The sequence below is a fragment of the Poecilia reticulata genome, linkage group LG4, assembly GCF_000633615.1.
Source record: "Poecilia reticulata strain Guanapo linkage group LG4, Guppy_female_1.0+MT, whole genome shotgun sequence".
Lineage (NCBI taxonomy): Eukaryota > Metazoa > Chordata > Actinopteri > Cyprinodontiformes > Poeciliidae > Poecilia > Poecilia reticulata.
This window is the reverse complement of record NC_024334.1, coordinates 29,772,156-29,792,614: the sequence shown is the minus strand read 5'-3', so window position 1 is coordinate 29,792,614 and position 20,459 is coordinate 29,772,156. Positions and strand designations below refer to the sequence as shown.

Below are 20,459 nucleotides of genomic sequence, written 5' to 3'. Positions count from 1 at the left end.
TCCTGCTAAAATGTAAAGAATTGCCTCAATGTTGTGTGCATTCAGTGTCTGCATGCTACATATTTGTTCATTAGATCTTGCAGAGTCAAATGCTTGATTTTAATTCTAATGTCACCACAGCCCACATTACGTTTAACAATAAATGATCAAATGCATTGCATTATAATGCATGCATAGCCCTTGATTGGGATAAGTATTTACATCTTGAATTGAAATGAATTGGACTTTTGCAAATTAAATTTTGACTCAATTGCGTCTTATTTGCCTTTGATGATGTTTGTTGTGAATTGACTCTATGTGCATAAACCGAATTAAATTGAATTCAGAATATTACATATACGCTTACCTCGATGGCCTCATTCTTTTCCCTTACAATCTATTAGTCACCAAGCTCCCTCCTCTTGTGATTCTCCTCTTCTCTGTCCTTTTTTTCCACCTCATTACTTCTAAACAATTATATTTTGGTAGAAAGCCTCTCAGTCGCAGCCTGCTGGTGGCCAAAACGAAATAGTCAGTGCGAAGGAAAGACGATGGATCACAATGTCAACACCAAAGTTATCATCACCTTGTTTGATTTATAATTCTTTGGTGCCTTCAGTACACTTTACAAAAACACACACACAAACCTGTGCAGACTCAGACGTACACACATTAACGCTGTCTCAGATGAGCGGGCTGCCCAGGGTGATGTTCGGGGACTAACTGAACCGCCGTCATTTTAAGAGAGAGAGAGAGAGAAAGCGCCTTCACTGAGGCTGTAAAATTAAACAGCCAATTTCACCTGATAATTGGATAGTGAAATATACGTGGTCAAGCTCTTTGCCTGTAAGACACTGGCATAACGCAGAGAAGAGAGTAAAAACATTGCAAAGATCATCCCGCTTAATGGTGAAAATAATGTGAAACCAGTCAACTTTTTATGACTGATTTCTACTTACTGGTTCCACCTGTAGATTGAATCATCTTCTCTTCATGCAACTGTGCTGCAGCGTAAAAGCACCGTGGATATTACACCGCAAAAAACTACTAATGGTTAGGACAGATGTTGTTGGTATTCAAAGCAGCATTAGTTAAAAAGTACATATCTCAGGGTCAGACATTAAGAATTCCTTTAGTTAATCTCATCCAAGCCGCAAAAGCAGAACATTTAATTGCCATAAATACACACTAATTAGGAAGCATGAGCTCTCATGATGTTTTCCCACTCAATACAAATATACGGCAAAAATAGCATTTACACTACAGAGTAATTACCAGCATCTGAAAGAGGGAATAAGGCTGGCAGATGGTAATTTCTTGGGGGTTAAGCTTCCTTTTCTCACCATACTGTGTTTGCCAGCATAAGCTACGTAGATGCCACCCTTGGGCGGTATGAACTTTTCGTCTAGGATTGAGTGCCTTTGCTGGGATCAAACACTCAAATGAGCCGTGATGATGAGTCTGGTGATACATGCTGCTGCCTCTCAGCCTCGGCCACAGAGGGCTTCTTATGCCAGTCCGTTCCTCCTTCTTCTCACATTCCTGGCCCTTAACCTCAGGCTCGAGTGTTTGAACTCAACTTCAGAGAACCTTTACATTTTTTAATGAAAAATGTTTCATAGGCCACATGCTGCTGGTTAATTGGCTTTTTTTTAAACATTGACCAATAACGAGGGGCCTGTTGAAACATGAAGACGTATTTTCAAGTGCCTAAGATGAGTTGAAAACACATCACATGTTTCTCAGTGTTTACAGTGGGACTAATTGTGACTTATCTCCGATAAAAGCAGTGAAAATGCTGCCATTAGAGCTGCATGAACGTTTAGGGATTCGTGTGCGGTGGGCTGGTTTGACACTGTGTGACTGATAGAAAACTGGGATTCTAGCCAGGTGAGTTTCTATCACATTTCATCAGCATGTACTGCTTTACATCACCAAGAAACATTTTAGTAGGTCATCCTCAGTCACACTAAGGTAAGCAGTTATGTCACAACATTATATTACTCACTTTCTACTTCCACAACTCCTGCATATATAATCTTTCCTGTTTTCTGTGCTGCCTAGAAAACATCTATGGTTCCTTGTGACTAAAGTAAAAAGTATGCAGATTTCAGGAATCAGTATCAGGTTCAGAATAAGTTTCTCTGACATTGATCTAAGCCACTTAAAGAGCAACTAAACCCCAAATCAACTTTTTCTAAAGACAAACTGTGTAAAATGGTCCTTAAGTGTGTCATCTTCATGTTTCTATGAAAATTGTGACATTTTCATGTACATTTCTAAAATATCCAGCCTAAAACCAAACAAAATTTTCCTATTTGTTATAGCGGTACAGCTTGGTTGATGTCTTCATCACAGCCTTGTGTTTGGGTATAAAACCATCTGAGACACTGAATCCAGTACCTTTAAGTGCAGTGAAATAACACGGCCTTTCATCATCTAGAACAGTGTTTCTCAACCTTTTTTGGGCCAGCGCCCCCCTAGCCTTTATCCAGGCCCCTTATTGCCCCCCATCAAAGAATTTGTAGGCTACTTTGCACTGACTTTGAATTTGTCGCTCCGTTTTATGTCCCGCTTCTCCTGTTTCAGAGCTTTGCGCAAAGTGCGCGTCGTTTTTTTTGTTTTTTTTAAGCCCCTAAGGTGCAGGGCATCGGGAAGCGTATCGATGGGGAAAAGGCAGACTGACATAAACCTTTTAAAACAACGGAAACAATTCCGGTATTTTGATTATTGAAATTTAAAAGTGCTGTTCTACCGTTGATCTATCACACCCGTTTCATACCGAACCACTTACAGCACCGGTGTTAACGCTATAAAATGAACACCCTCTATCGTGGTATCACCCATGGAGGGATTTCTTTATTTAAATTAGTTCATTTTTCAGAGGGGATACAAAGTGAGGGCATTGTGATTTTAGTATGTTTATAAGAGCGATTTTCTGTTGTTCTTCCATGTAAGCGGGCAGCTTTCAAACGGAAATAAAACACTTTTTAATAAGTTGCTGCTTTGACATGATCACAGAACTGGCAAAACATATAAAAATACCAGACAAAGTGAATCACAGCACCGTCATCAGCTGGTGTAACGCTGAACTGATGGGGAGAAGCTAGTAGCAGGAGCAGAGCTGCCCCAAAAGCTAACAAACACTGAATAGAAGAAGAGCTGCCATTGATACAGTTGCAGCCAAGCATGATTTAATGTTACGAAATACAGTTTTAGCAAGTTGCTCAAAGTCTAGAAGATATGATTATGTACACTTTAACTCACCAACAATGTTTTGGGTGCTTCATTTTCTACGATGGAGTATTAAGGCCAGATTGAGAAAAAAAAATAGAAATATGAGAATAAAGTCATATTATTATTAGAGTAAAAAATCTTCTAATATTAGAATAAATTCCTAAAATTATTGATAGAATATTTTTTCTTAGCCTAGCTAACCTGTCATAATTTTTGCCTTTTACAGTAACTGATTTCGTCCCAACCAGAGTTTCCACTTGTTGCCTGATATAATTTATAGTTAAGTCATACTATAATCGTCATGTGTTTCACATCATGTGTTGATTTTTTTTTTTGCATATTGTCCTCCCAGTTTGTTTGACACAGTCTAACTTTAAACCAGATGTCCAAGGACAACCAACACCAAAGATAAGGATGACTTTGTAAAGAAGTTAATCATAACCTATCCATTTATTATTTCTGCCTGTGCCTGATGGTGCATCCATTACAATCAGTAAGACAGAAGCAGAACAATAAGAACCGTAACGTTTTGTCGGCTTAAGAAACAAGCTAAAACAGTTGAGTGAATATTCAAAATATTTCTTTACAAACCGTATGCAAATAAGGATTACTGGGAGAACTTTAATGCAAAGGATGAAATATTTTCATGTGAATATTGTGAAGGGGTTCAGTTATGGTTTTTGAAGGTACATTTTTTTCCTGTGTGTAGGCAATTTGATTATTTTACTCATTTAATGTTGCAACTTCCAAATTGGTACGTTGTATTTCATTTTCTCAATATTTTAATGCATCTAGTTAGTGTAACAGTTAAGAGCATAAGTTACTTCTTGGAATTGTAGGGCTTGTTTTTCCTAATTTAAATCTGCATGCAGCAAACAAGGGAAAAAATTGCAGCCCATAACATTTCAGGCTGTTTAGCTTGCAAATCAACAGGCCTGTCAGCCAGCCAGCCAAGCAATCAGTGTCAGGGATGAGACAAGGCCATAATCCAATTCAGGTTTTTACACGGCGTCATGCCTTTACCTTTGACAGCATGATTGATGTGTATGTAAATGTGTTTTGAGGAGGGCTGTGAGCAGCTAGTTAAAGCAGACATTTAAGGCTGCTCTGTCAAAGACAAATAGAGGGATGTAGAGAGACAGAAGAACAAGTCGGAGAAAGAATCAAAAATAAAGACAACTATTGATCCATGAATGAAAGAAGATGGACATTGGCAGAGACCCTGACAAGCCGTTATGTACCTCTCGAGTGTCTTCTCTGAATTCATAGAGGCAGTTTGACAGCTGGCATCCTACAGGGAGACTTTATCCAACCCACAGAAATCAGGAAACACTGGACTGTTGTTTAAGAGATCTTCCCTTTTGTCCTCTGATACCCTTGTTTTTGATGTTATTGTTGTTGGGGTTTTTTGCTGAAGAAAAGAGAAACTAAAGCTTGAGAAAAAGCCTAGTTTCTTTGCATTGTTGTGTAAGTGGGAAAAATAAATGTTGCAGTCCCCTTAATGTCATAAAAATATGGGACAAAAAGGTACATAATATTTTTATGTAGATCTGTGTGTCGATTTACAGATCAGTAAATCAGTAAATTCAGTAAATCAAATCCAATTGAGTCCAGCTCAGAGTATCTTTGAGCGCATATAGTAACTAATTACTTTTTCTCTGTTGCATTTACTTGGGGGGGAAAAAAAAGTACTTTTAGAAGCAGTTTCACTTTGTGCTTTTTATTTTTATATGAGAAATATCAATACGAAGTATCAATACTCCTGCTTGCGTGTCATTTTTGGTTGCTCTACCCACATCTGGTTTCTGCCATATTAGCTCTTTCCCTGACGCCTGTTTTCATAGTTCTGTTCACTTTTTCTCTACCATGATCCACTGTGTTTCTACATCTCTTTAGGTTTTCTCATATGCTGTTCATTTCCTGAATTAATTATTCTCCAAAAGGTTTTGTCATACTGGTTTGCTCTATGTGTTTAATTCCTTAGTTTATTCTTGCATTTTTTTTATTTGTGCATTTGTTTTTTTTTATTAGCCTTTTTTGGGTTAATCATGTCATCTTCATGTTATTAGTCTGCCGCCTGTTTTTATTGTATTCATGGTCACCAGTAATCCCTTGTGTCATTCACCTGTGGTGTCACATTAAAATGTGTTGTGTACAGAAGTGAAATCTTCATAAACATGCATTTGAGAAAAAGCAGTCAGGAGCCACAACAATCTAACCAACAAGGACTGATCTTCAAGGCATTCTCTTAAAAATTTAGCACACAAAAGTCAGTTCAGCTGCTTCCAAGTCTGCTTCAATATCGCCAGTCTTCATTTTCTGCCTCACATGATTGACAGAGAGCTGAAGAAAACTTCAAAATACTAAAAAAAAAAACATTGAAAGTGAGACATTTGACAAAAAATTGATTCCAACTGTTGAAGCAAGGAGGTTCAATCTTAGATGATAGTTTTATTAGATCACATTAGAGGAAAGTGATTTGATTTGGTGAAACTCAAACTGAGCCAGCAGGCGGCAACAGGATCCCACTACACAAAAGTGACATAACTAATCAAAGGTTTTGGAAACACACTTTAAGTGACAAGATAATTACAATCCACCAGGTTTTCACTATGTTATGTTGTGTTACAATACAGATAGATTTGTAAGTAAAGCAAACTTATCTCATCAGGTTTTTTTATTTAGATTAAGTGATTAGCCGCACATTAACTTTTATGACAAAATGAAATATCTGTGTTCTTTCGAGTCCATCAAAAACAAAACGTTGAGTTTCTCCACTGCTCAGTGTCCCTTCAAATGACAACATCGGCATGTCAGTCTCAGCTCCTGTGTGCTCTCAACCTGCACATGTTCCCACGTTCCTGCCCATGTTCACGTCCCCAGTAGTGAGGAACAGACAGCATTGGAGACACACCAGCTTGGTTAGAGCTGAACCAGACATTAACTGACTAGAGTGAGACTTGACAAAGGAGAAGAGCCAAAAGGGACCTGGCATCAGCGCTCAAGGAGCCGAGTATAAATTACATGCACAAGAACAGTAACACTGCATTCATCTTTGCGCGTTGGTTCACTCTAGCACTGTCTCGCTTTTCAGATTTCAGACAGATGAACCATTTGTCTTTTAAACCAGTTCAGTTAGTCAAGGTGGTCTTCAATGAAGAGCATATGCCTCCACCATGAAACTGATAAAGCTGGAGCCGAAGTCGAATGGTTGAGTAGATGGTACAAGAATCTCAAAGCAAATTAACAGCAGCTGGATAATATAACTTGGTTCTGGCCTTATACAAAATAATCTAAAACCTTTTGCTGCTGTATCTTTAAAAAGATGCAAGCTAATTAAATTGTGATGAATATGGTAAGGCAAGGAAAGCACATTTGGGAACACCTTTTAAAATTAAGAGTTCTTTTGGGCCAGTTCAACAACATATTCGCGGTTTCAGTGGGATTTGTTTAATTCCTTTGGAAATAATTAGCCCTTCTTCATAATCAACAGTGTTTCTGTTAATGTACAGGAATCAAAATGAGTTTCTCGGTGTTCTTTTCACATCAAGGCACATTTTTTTTATATATCTAGCTGCCATTTCACACCACATAACAAGTTGAAACTATATGTGAGTGTTGCTTTCTCATTAAAGCAGACCTGCACAGATATTGTTCATTAAAGAGATGGTTCCTTTCAAGCTCAGTCTTCAACAAAAGAATCGAGGAGACAAACTTGAAAAGGAAAGGAATACACATATGACATGTCTCAAAAGTATGAGGCAAAGAAATGGAAAATTAAGACATTTTTCTTTGAGACTAGTGTTGATTTTCTCTCTCCCTTCGCTATCAATAGGAAACTCCAGCATGGAGATGGAGAAAAGGATTGATGGGAAACAGAATACTCATTTCCCGTGAAATGTTTCCACAGCCATCAGATGGCATCAAACAATGAAACAAAGAAATAGAAAAGGGAATGAAAGAAAGGGACTACAAGAGGCAGCAATTGTGAGGGAGAGCGCAAGAGAAAGAGAACCCACACATCTCCTCCATGTCCCTGAGCGCCCTGTGGGCCCTGCACTCTGCTCTGCCGTGACTCTGATAAAAAGGAGGCCCCCATTCCTTTCAATTTGGCCAGTGAGCCCCAGCCCTGTTAAAGGCAATCGACTGGCTGAACACAGGCACTATATCATAATATGCAGGTGCAGACGAGCCCAGACAGGAGAGAGAAGGGAGACATGGTACCCTAGGAGAAGGAGTGCGACTCTGGCATCCATCTTCCTCACACTTACACTAAACCACGGGGGGAAAGATGCACATAGACACACTTACTACAGTGGCAAAATAAGAACATGAGACTTTAAGAGAAATTGCAAAGTTGATGGAAAAAAAGAAAATCGGACCACTTCAATCGCTTTCCTCATTTTTTGTTTTCAATAAAAAAAAAAAGAGAGAGACAAAGTAAAAACATATTTTGTAGAATAAGGAATTAAAAACAAAAAAAAAACATGTTTTGAGAAAAAGCATGGTGGGTAAAAGTCCCTGTAAGCGCGGGGAGGCCAGTGATCTGGCTAGGGCTTGTTGCTATCTGAGGCCCCCAGGCGTGCTGAGCTGCTGGACTAAGTCAGAGGGGCCGTGCCTGGGGAAGGCTGGGGAGTCAAAGCGTTTCCTAAAGGATGGGTGACAGGGCAGCAGACTGGAAAGAGCAGCAAAAGCTTGAGCAAATTACACAGGAAAGATCGTATTAAATCTGCAAATACTGACACTGCTGGTCATTTCCTGCCTTAATAGCAATGAAATCAATTTATTTAGCAGGAATAGTACAGTTCAGCATAGACCGCCTGCTCAGATGCATACATCGTTTTCCGAAAAAAAAGTACACACACTCAACTATGACAGACAATTTAAAAACCCTTTCTATCTTCGGTGTGAAATTTATCCTGTAGAATCTAAGAGGGAACATTTTAGAATAGGATTTGATTTAATAAGAGAACTCAGTCTCCTTCAGTAAACATCATGAATGTGACTTTGTAGAAATAGAGTTCAACTGGACATAAGGAAAATACACAATTGTGATAATGATTACCCTACATTTTTGAAGATTTTCTGCTATTTCCATTGGACAAACTGGTCAAGAAAGTATCCAGGGACAAAAAACAAGCTGCAGGGGTGACTAAGAAAAGTTTATGGGAGCCCCGGTCTAGTCCTCAGGAGCCAATATCCTGCAAATATTGGATGCATCCCTTCTCTGAATCAAATGGATGGCTAGTTAGCAGGCCTCTGCAGGCCTGAATGACACACTGAAGAGAGAATCCAGCCACTTGATTCAGATGTTGTAGGAGAAAGGATGCATCCAAAGATTACAAGATAGCTCTCAATGACTAGATCTAAGTATAATCCAGGCAGAATCTGTGGGGTCTGGACAAGGGATCCCCTTGCAATATAATCTTTTTGAATAACTTTTCTAGAGTGAAAAAAAATGACAAGTCAAGACGCTGGACGCCGACAGTCTCCTACCAACAAAGACTAAATGCTGAAATTCAATTAATCATCTCTTTTTATATTCTCCACATAACGTTTTTAGTTGTGTCATATCAAAGTTAGGAAAACCTTTCATTTATTCTGGTATTGTTTTTTAATATAAAAACAAGGATCCTTTGGGATCCAATAGTATCACTGAGTATGTTGACAACACAAGCTATAGGTAAACACTCTCTGCTTGTGAGAATGTAAAGCATTCACAGCCTTTAGTCCGAGATGAAGTGGGAACGTTGAGAAAAGTGAAGTCGAGCGGCTCGGGTCAATAATTGGATCATATGTGACTCCTGATCTGCTTCACAGAGAATCTGTAGCGCACGCAGTTGTAGAGTAGTGAGGTCCATAGCTGCAGGCGAGGATAAAACTGCAGCAAGTCTGCAATCCTACAGTTTAACCCTGACCTGTCAGTCATGCTTGGCTTTCAGCTCAAGCTTATCACTAAATTTATTGGACTGAATCAATCCCCTGTATCAGGGATTCAGAAGAAAACTAGCCCTGCAGAAATGCCCTACGTGTTCAGACCATGTTGACAGTACAAAATGCAAGCACAAAATTTCACAAGAGCCCTGAAAGTTGTTTAACTATGCAGAAGCAATAGGATTTAATTTCACAGTGAAGAACTGCAGCAATGAGAATAACGTGTTTGTGTCAGATTTAGTCTCCACAAAACTGCCCACTGTTCTTTGCAGAATAATTTTAATTAAGCAACATTGAGGAGTCTGGTTTTTCACAACAGAATTTCAATTTGATTCGAGTCTAGACTTTGACTGGGTCAACTCCAAATATATTTTATGAGCTCTCCAAGGTCAATATGATTTGCTGCATAACCCAAGAAGGTTTGAGCTAGAGGTGAAACTGACAACTGGATATTTTCCTTTAGTGATTATTTGGATGTGTTGTTCACACTCTTGAAGAAATAAGGAAGGCTTGTTACTTATCACAGTCTTTGCTCTTTATGAATGATGGCCCTTTCTTTGGTTAACTGAATTTCCAAAAACTGTACTGGTTACAGTCTTGTTCTTTTTTGACTGTTTTTAATGTCTGTTCGAAATAAATAAATAAATAAATAAATGAAAAATGAATGAATGTTACAGTCATAAGCTATTCTTAGCTTTATTGTTTATGTGCTTCAGCCTACCTCATGTTGCTAGACAGGCTCTATTTAAGTGATTTCTTTATTGCAGCTTGCAGGAAGTAATCAGGTCAAGTGAAATTTTTCCAAAAGATGCGGCTAATCACAGTTAATTAGCCACATTAACTTTCCCCGAAAAATATAACTGGGGAAAGTTATATTTTTCCATAGGATCAAACTGGTTTTGACAGCTTTTTTTCCTCTTACTAAATTCTGAAAACAGCTGAGTGGATAAATTCATATAATCATTGTCTGATATGAAAATTAGTTTGACAAACTTGTTTGTTGTTGTTGACAAATTTGTTTTTTGTGTGACATCTTTCTGACAAGTATTCCTATGAAAACATTTCTCCTGCCAGCTTCCATGTGCTGGCTGGATGTCCAACAAATAAAGTCAGCATTGTGTCAGAACAGTCTCAGAAAAAAAAGCAAAGAAGAAATGTCAGGCATAAACAAAACTGCATATTTGCACATATACATCCACACAGATAAAAACCAAAACCGATGCACCAGTCAGAAGTGAACAGGCCTAAGTTTATTCCTCTCAAGTAACTTTTGACAAGTTCTCCTCCACATCCCTGAGTTGTATTCAGACGTGCTCGAAGTGAGTTCTGGAGAGCAGTCATGTAGAAAGAGAATGCTGTTACTGGAGTTATTAACAGGCTCCTGTGTCTCCCCCTGCTCAGCTGAGCTATTCAGAGCATGGCGTTCCTCATCTGCCACAAACACATGCCGACAGACAAACGCAGCAGACGGACACACCGTGCACCCCCTGCCACGCGTTTCGCAGTAATATGTTTTTTGCCCATTTACAACAAATTAAGTTTCCCTCAAAGTGAATTTCAAGCTTGGCTGCTTTTGGAGGGCAGGCAACTCTTTTTTCATTAATTTTCATTCTTTTCCCTCCAACAAATGATTTACTGTATAGCCCGCTCTACGTTACTCAGCACTCGCGCTCTTGTTTTCTCCCCTCTTGCCGTGCGTGCGGTTGAATTCGGGCCAGGCAACGGGAAGCAATTACACTGTCAGAAAGGTGTATTCTGATTTATTAAACGACTTAAATGCTATCTGTTTTGCTCCTCATTGTGTCCCCTTTGGGAACCGAGCCCTGACACCCAAATGAGATGGAGTGAGCGCTGGTTGCTCAACGCTCCATCCATGGAGTCATCTCAGAAGCAGGGAGAGTAAATTTCCATTGGCAGTGGAGGACAGGAAGACGGTTGTAACACGGCTGCAAGGATGGGAATAGATTTCCCTCCGACGCTGAAGAAGGAGGGGAGACAACGAGAGACAGAAAGAAAGATGTCTGCTATCAGCCACAAAGGATCAGTTTGGGATAATGTTAATCTTTTTATTTAATTTTATGAAGCGGGTTCTGAACTATCAACCCACCAGAGAGCTCCACTTCAATGAACTGCATGCCCCGAGACAGCAGCCATTTCAGAGATCTTTTCATTAGCTTAATTCCTATTCATGCAAACGTAGAAGAGGACAAAAGAAGCTGGGAGAGGGATAGAGCGGAGACAGACTGCGAAGCCATTAAGGTGTGAATACGTTCCATTTTCCTAAATAAATATTATCTCTGTCTGAGTAGCCCCAAAATGTGTGTGCTTTAACGCCAGCATTATAATAAGGATCAACAAGGGGTCAAGACTGAGTGATCGTCACCTAAAACAATTTCACCCTCACCTGTGGTACTTTGAATCTATTTATTGAGCATATTATTTTTAAGTGCACACACAGCTGAGCTGCGCTGTAAAGTTAAGCATATCACAGAAAGACAAACTGCACTTCCTCCTGTTCAAAGCGAGCTGCACATCAGGAGCCTGGCTAACGCACCCCACGCCCCACCTCCTTCCAGCCCTCATGTCCTCTCCTTCATTACTGCGTTCTTCATCACCAGAGAGATGGGAGAGATGCAAGGCTGGAGATGCGTAACAAAGCAGCAAGTATCCTGGGGGAACCATTAGCTGGAGATAAGATGCCATGCAGCACTATAACATAAGGACATAGATCATAAACCTGCTTATCTTCGGCTCCCCCTGGATCACCTTCCTACTCAGCTGTCTGAGGCCAAAAGACAGTCTACTGCCGCTTCAACCTTTTCTCAGAGATTCTTGTGATAACCTAAACATATTCACATGCATGTATCTGATATATCAGGGGTCATTTGCTAATTAAGTTAAATAGGAAGGGGGAAAAAATCAGTTGCCAAGAAACATGTACCAATACAGAGATGACCTTTCCATGTACAAAGAATTTCTTCACAGTTCTGATGCCCAGCTGCTGTAGGCAGAGATTAACATATAACCAGATGATAAAGGGACTTTTTTCTTCCAGATGCAAACTAACTTCACACATGCAAAATGCTAATATTCCTTAGGCAGACAGAGAAAAATTGGTGGCAGATATATGGTCTAAAAATGAAATCGCAAGGTTCAGTTAACAAAGAAAACAAACTAAAAACATAAGTTAGAAACACTTGCTGTTCATATGAGTAACGCTTCTAATGTAGAGGTCAACTGGAAATTCAGGGTGATATTACAGATATGTTTACAAAATATTGTTTTCCTGCTTTTTATTTTTACATTTCTATCTGTCTTAAGTTTTCAAGCTAAGTCAATGCAGTTGCCAAGAGAAGGATAATTTCAAGAAACTTTTCACCAGAAGGTAAACTTGAGAATTTTGCAAATATCCCAAGTTGAAAACGTTTTTATGACCATCACCCTCATCATCAACGCATCACGGATTAAGTCCAGGTAATTCCACAGATCCAAAACGTACAGAAGCTTTCTAGTCTCAATTTTTGATTCTGTGGCAGTCCACCAGGTTTAGCTGGAACGGCCACTGTCTAAAAATAAACAGAAAATCGTCTGCCGCGTGGCTTCACTTTGCACTAGCACCTCACCCACACAGCGGAGAGTGGATGACCATTCTGCAGCTGGTCTTTGAATAACACTCTGTAAATGAAGGGCTCTCTTTATTACAAACCGATCACAGAGCCATTCACAGAACCGTGTCTGTGTCAAGAACTCAAACGCTGGAGTCGGTTAACAGAAAAGGCTGCCATTAATTAGTCAGGGTAATTAAAACTGGTACTTTGCTACAGCAGATGCTGGTCTGGGAGTCGATGACGATGCATGACGCGTGCAAAAGCCAATGCTACATTTGACTGTGAAAAGTCCAGGTGGAAAAGGTCTCCCGTTAACACAATGGCAGTCCACAGAGCGCAGATTGAAGCATGTTGTTTTCTGTTTGCCTACCCAGGCTCCTCCAGTGTGGCTGCTGACCTTCTTCTCTCTCCACGGCTGGAGTGGCTATTGATTGGATCTTGGCACACAGTGTACAAACACAGAGATAAGGAAAGAGAGAGGCAGGCAGGCTGATATAGGCGCAGCGACCACTCTACTCCTCTCCTGTTGTTCAAGACACACAGCCCCCCCAAAAAACAGAGGGTTCCTGAAGACCGCTCTCTTACTGAGCAGACAGCCCAGACATGGTAAATGAACATTCACGTCACACGGGATTAAGTCTCACATTCAATCACGACAGTGTAAGCAAAGTTAAATAACTGCAGTCAAGAGTTAATGCTGCTTTTCTTCAGCACAGTACAAGTGATCAATCACAATCTTGACCTGATCTGTTGGATTTCACCAGAACAGCAGAGCCGAGAGCATGTCACACATCAGCTTTGCGATGTTCAGATCAACAGCTTTTACTTTTTTGTGACTTTGCAAACCAAATTCCCGCTTGGTGGTGAGCAAGCGGCATGGAGGCTTATAGGTGGCACATTCTTTCTCCCACCATGAGGCAGCTATCTCATTTACACTTTCTTTCCATCTGGTTTACAGGCAGAGGCTGTGCTGTGTCAGAGGTGACTAATAGTGTCATAGCCCTTCCCTCCCCACAGGGCCAGCACAAGAAAAACCTCAAACTGCTGCCTCCGCAACTTCAGGGCAGAACCTGGCTGCTGGGGAGGGGRGGGGAAGAAAAATGCTTTCTCAACAGGCAGGCTGGGCAAATAAGGTGTTTCAATTCTCGATGGCCAGGGGAAACTTGAGGAGCATAAAGAAATGAGGAAATAGCTTGAGAGATAGAGACAGTAGGGGTCATTTCAAAGAGCCTTGTTAGTATTGTAGCAGGTCGAAAGCCTGTTGTCTTTTTCTCTGAACCTCTGTGGACACGGATGCCTCGGGGGAAGGGAGAAAGCGGTTTTCTCAGATACTGTCAGGATGGTCCTCTAAAAGGAAATGTTCAGACAGACGGGGACCTGACAAGCAGACATAAGTCCGTGAATCCAGCAGAAAAAGCACAGGAAGAATAAAAAAACTTCTCCGTTGGGAAATAAGATGGATTTTTCGGGTATTTTTCTTTTAGTGTTTGTGTGTGATGTGTATCCAGGTGTCTGTGAGAGTATGTCTTTTAAAGTTCTCTATGTTGGGACTGGAGTGCACTTAGAAACCACAGCAAAGCTTGAAGCAAATATTCACCTTTTACAATCCAGAAAAAAGAAAAAAAAACTGTAGGCACATATTACAAATAGGTGAATAAATATGCCACCCTGACTGAAGATCTCAAATGAATAATGCCAAAAACCTCAACCCATATTTTACTTCTCTGAGGTCCAGGGGGGGGGGGGAGACTCAAGCATTCCTCACCCCAGAGAAACTCTCCTGCTCATTCTGTTGGATCCTATAGTCCCTCACAGCATGTTCTCAATCTGGTCCTGAGGAAAACTTCAAAAGGAGACGCCAGCAGCCATCCTGATTAATCGCCTGAACCGCCTATATCAACCACTTTCAATGGGGAAGAGCAGCAAGTCTACTCTTAGCTCCCAGATGACTGAGCTCCTTACTCTAACCAACGCTGGAGCCAGCTTTTCAATGGAAAAACTGAAGATCAAAGTTTGTTAACCTTTAAAGATGAGCTTCTGAATGAATATAAATGAAGATATAAAATACTGCAAAATAAAAAAATAAAAAAAGATTCTTGGGAAATGTAAATGTAAAACTTTTAGTGCAGAGCTGACCAAGCGATTCTATGGGTCTAGACTTAGAAAAAAGCATCATTCAGACTCAGACTAATTGGGATTACATTTTTTTTCATGCTAAGAAACTTTAAATGTGTGTGTGGGTTTTCTCGTTCGGTCTTTGCCCAGTAACGTAGTTCGGCAGAACTTAGTAAACAAATAATCATTTCAATCTAGCTCAGTTTCATTGACTGGAGCACTACTTTACGTTTCATGATAAGAAGGAAATAAAATGCATTTCAAATGATCAACAGTGAGCAGAAAAAATGGAAAAAGAAAAAGGTCAGGATAGTGGGGTGCTTCCCTCTAGTGTTATTGTGAATCCCACTCCTTCCCTAAAAAAGTCAGCAAAGCAAACATGAAGCAAATATAAAAACGGTCCAAAAATGCCTCTGATTAATTAATAAACATTTCATTAAAACTCCACGTTAAACTGACGTATCAGATTACCGTTTAAAGTCCTGATCTCACCACAATCCTCTTTTTTTCAGAAACTGACACAGAAGTAGGTGAACACACATGAGGGAATCCCAGGATCAACGTGAGTCACTGCTTCAGCAATTTAGAATATTACAGAACTCATAATAATGTTATCGACAGGACAGACGAGTGTGTGAAGTGGTAAAAGAGCCACAATTATATAGGAAGATGGCGTACATACTGACGTAGCAGGTGACGGAGCAAATAAAAATATGTTCTGGAGAAGATTCAAGGTCAGAACACAACCACCAATTTTTCCTGTTAATGTTACTACTGGTCACTTTAACCCATCACCAGTCCATATCCTGATTTTAAAGGTACCCGTTACCACTTTATTCCTTCCTCCATGGTCATTCTGAGAATCGTTTATAGATGTGCAACGTGGATTTATGACACAACTGAGATAAATGTGGAATTGGTGCTGAAAGCAGAAATGTGGAACATTGTGTGTGCACTATTTTGCAGCATGTTTCCACAAAACCTGGCAGCACAACATTTAAAACCATAAAAACATAAGCAAGCCAACAGAACCTGTGCTCTTTGTAAATGCTAATGAAAAATACATTTTGAAAAACTTTCCCCCTTTTACCTTAAAATCTGAAAATTAACATTCTGCTCTTTTGTACTGTTTCAGTTTAATCTCTCTGTCTGTATGCATTTAAAATAAAAAGTTTAAGGTAATTTTATTTATATAGCACAGTGTTTCTCAACCTTTTTTGGGCCAGCGCCCCCCTAGCCTTTATCCAGGTCCCTCACCGCCCCCCACCAAAGAATTTGTAGGCTACTTTGCATATACCAGTTTATTCCTCCGTATTTACTTTAGTTTCTTAGTTTATTCTTGCATTTTGTTCTTCATTCATTTCCATTTAATTTCATTTGATTAGTATTATCCTCTCTCGGTTTATTGCTATGTCCACTTTAGTTTCTTTCCTGTTGCTAAATTTATTTTATCGTTTATTGACCACCAGTAATCTKCACTCATCACCTGCTGCGCCTCCTAATCGTCATGTGTTTCACATCATGTGTTGATTTTTCACTGTTCAGCGTCGGATTCTGTTTATGCCATAATTCACATATAGTTCTTCGCTCCGTTTTGCCCGCTTCTCATGTTGCAGAATTTTGCGCAATGTGTGCGGCGTTTTTTTTTTTTAACTCCCTAAGGTGCAGGGCGGTCGGGAAACATATCGATGGGGAAAAGGCAGACTGACATAAACCTCAACAGAAACAATTTCGGTATTCTGATTATTGAAATTTAAAAGTGCTGGTACCGTTGTTCCATCAAACCCGTTTCATGTCGGACCACTTGCAGCACCGGTGTTAACTCTATTAAATGAACACTTGCTATCGTGGTATCACCCATGGAGGGATTTCTTTATTTAAATGGGTTAATTTTTCAGAGGGATACAAAATGAGGGCATCGTGATTTTAGTAATTACATGTTTATAATAGAGATTTTCTGTTGTCCTTCCATGGAAGAGGGCAGCTTTCAAATGGAAATAAAACACTTTTTAATATAAATTGCTGCTTTGACATGATCACAGAACTGCCAAAACATATGTAGCCTACATAAATRCCAGACAAAGTGAATCACAGCAGCGTCATCAGCCGGTGTAACGCTGAACTGATGCGGAGCGGAGCCATGAAGCTAACAAACACTGAATAGAAGAAGAGCTGCCATCGATACAGTTGCAGCCAAGCATGATTTAATGTTACACAATRCAGTTTTACCAAGTTGCTCAAAGTCTAAACTGGTATTGTTGTGGATTTAAGGTGTAAAGTTTACCTTCGACCAAACGCCCCCCAAAGGCATCCCAGCGCCCCCCTTTTGTAAAAATGTCCTCCAGCGCCCCCTGCCGTCCTCTGAACGCCCCCTGGGGGGCGGTACCACCCACGTTGAGAACCAATAATATAGCACATTTTCAGCAACAGGGTAATACAAATATCCCTTACTGAGTGAGGAAGCATCCAGATTCACACAAAGGTAAAAATATAAAAACAAAAAATAAGAAACTGTGCACCAAAGGCAAAATTTCAACATTAAAAATAATAAGAATAAAAAAAATACAGGTATTAAACTAGCATTCTCAGAGTCAAAGAATGGGCCACTGAGTAGGACAAATACAAACGTGTAAAAAACAAAAATCCATATTTATTGAATTTATTTGTATTTATGCATACCCAAACTAAAAGCTACTTTTTATTTTAGTTGCTCCTCTTCATTTATAGTTACTTTGTGTTGAATTAAACAGGTTATTCTCGACGTGACTATTAAATATCACAGACCGGAATAAATATTTCAGAAACTAAAATTTTAAAGTATCCCAACTTAAGTATGCAGACTGCTTGGTCTATTATTTGTGGGAATACATTACAGAAAACAAATTAGGCAGCACAACAGAGGCATGCCAGTGCAAATGGCCCCAAATCTTATTTCCATCCTTATGAGATAACTGTACCCATTAGAAGGTTAAAGCTATTCTGGTGTCCCAGGCGTGTTCTGTCGTATCCAAAGACTCTGCCTGGGAAATTACAGCAATCTGTCTTTAAACTTTGATGCAGTCGAAAAGCTCCCTTTATCCATTCTCATCTCTTTCCTTCTGACCTGTGTGTGTGTGTGTGTGTGTGTGCGGAGATGCATATGCATATACGCAGGAGAAGGAAGAAATGGCAACAACGAGAGAGAGAGAGAAAGAGAAAGAAAGAGCAGTCAGGGAAAGAGATATGAGAGGGTGGGGCTAAGCTGTCTGCGACCAAGGCCCAGAGAACATAAAAAGAAAAATACGGTCATAAAACCTCTCTATGACTATGAATACTAATACTGACTCTCTGAGCCAAACCAACCAAGTCTGTCCTCTCTCCCTGTTCCCCTTTGTCTTGTGAAGAGAAATGATGCAGCTTAAAAATAAAGTGAAAATAGTGTGCTGCACAGCCTCAATTGTATATCTTAGTTCCAACACCGTTACACACATAACAGTAGTGCAGATTGAAGAAAAGAAGATTTGTTATCAGCACCGGCGAGATGCACGAAGCCTTCGTTTTTTCAGCCGTCACAGCTTACGTCAACTTTATTTACAACGTACTGAACGTCAGGGATTTTTTTTTTTACTATAGTCATAACACTGCAAAACTGTGAAAGTAAAATCACAAATTGCTCTTTGTTTTGTCAAAGACTATAGTTAAATATTATAGTTAGTTGTCATGTCGTAGCCGCGGTCCAGAAGACTCATTATCAGATTTATGTCTCGCCATTCATTGCACTTGCCACAACAAAACAAGTAATTCATCTTTTTATTACTTAAAGGCAATAATGCTTCACGTTAACAGAACAAATGCACATTAAATCAGGCAAAAATAAAACGCCTTTTCGGTACAAGGCTTTTTATCGGTGTCATTAATCGTCTAAATCTCAAAGGGGTTTTATTTACATACAATAAATATTTGTGTCATCTCTATGCCTAAGTGAAATTTAAAGCCTTTTCTTCCAAAGTCTAGCTTTGCTACCGTCAGTTAAACTGTGTATTGATGTTAGGTTATAAAGCAATAAATCAACTTTTACATATTTCTCAGGACGTCAACAGAAAATGGAAAGAGTTTGACGCAAACAACACATGTCTGTCATAAACCAACAAGCCGGACAAGGAAAGTATTCAGCCATGCTAACTCCAGAGGAGCTGCAGAGATCTACAGCTCAGGTGGGAGCTCTGTTGACCACACAGCCATTAGCAATACCCTCCACAACCAGGGTCTCCATGGAAGAGTGGCAAGAGGAAAGCCATGAGAAGTACTGTCAAATCAGAGAAGACAAGGCAAAAATGTATAAAAAAAGTTTCTGGTCAGATTCAACCAAAACTGAACCTTTTGGCTCTGAAGCAAAACACTGAAATGAAAAAACTATCGCATCATTTCTACAAGTAAACAGATTAGCATTTCCCCATCATGCTGTGCAGATGCTTTTTAGCAGGAAGGGGAATCTGGATAATCCAGGAAGAAACCTTGTTAGAGGCTGCAAAAGATTTGAGCGTTGATCAAGGGTTCACCTTTCAGCAGGACGACACTGAGCATACAGTCAGAGCCCAGTGTGAGCACAAAGCCGAATCCGAATGAGAATATGCGGCAAAACTTGACAACTGATGTTGGCAGAGGTTCTTTATCAAGTCCGACTGAAAAATATTTTAAGCTTTAAAGAAAAATGAGAAAAATTATTTTAGTCTGTAATTATAAAACGCTGGTGGAAACAGACTTTGCAGTGAAAAGTAGTTTTATTCTCTCTTACACTCAGGGGGACTAAAATGAAACCAAACTTTTATTTACTGAAGAAAAGGATTTAACACTTATTTTATTTAGTGTCAATGTATTTTTTAAACCGTTCTTTTTCCTTTCACTTCCCATGCTATGTTGGTTTATTGCATAAAATCTGGAGTTTCAAGTTATTGGTTTTACAAGTTTACAAGTTACAAGTTTTTTAGTGGTAACATTTGAATGTATTGATGAACGTATTGATGTTTTTCAATATGTATGAATGCCAATAAAATAATCAGAATTTTAGCTGTGGTTAGTTTCTGTGTGTGGATGGAAACGCTGTTCATCTTTAGCTGATAACCTCTTCAGTCATTTCTAAATGAAAAACAAAATGTATTTGTCACGAGCCAAACAAAAACTTGAAATAAAAATCTATACAAAATTGAAATCCTGAATTACTACAGTAAAGAAAATGAGTAATTCTAAATATTTTATACTTTCATTACTAGCACTACTCATTGCATCTTTAATTTATAAAGGTCTTACACATTTAAAAATGTGCTATCAGCTGTTTCAAATTTCAAAGTAATTTCTGCATTTTATGGTCAAGTGCTTCTCACAAGTACCTGTACTCTCATGGTATCTCCCTTGAAGCAAGCTTTCCCTGACAAATGTAGGAGGACAGAAGAAAAAGTCATAATCTCTCAAGCATTTCTAATGAGTTTTTCTCATACAATTATTTGATAAGAGCAGACAAGACTGCAGGCTGCATGTATGATACACTGGCTTCCACTGCTGAGGTGAGAGCTCCGCTGATCACATGAACACACACACACACACACACAC

General features: G+C 39.5%; 1 protein-coding gene across 2 annotated transcripts in view; it reads right to left on the bottom strand.

Annotated features, from left to right (window-relative positions):
- LOC103464064 (cytosolic carboxypeptidase 6) overlaps positions 1-20,459 on the bottom strand; it is a 311,033-nt gene that overhangs the window by 131,028 nt on the left and 159,546 nt on the right. The window lies entirely within an intron of this gene.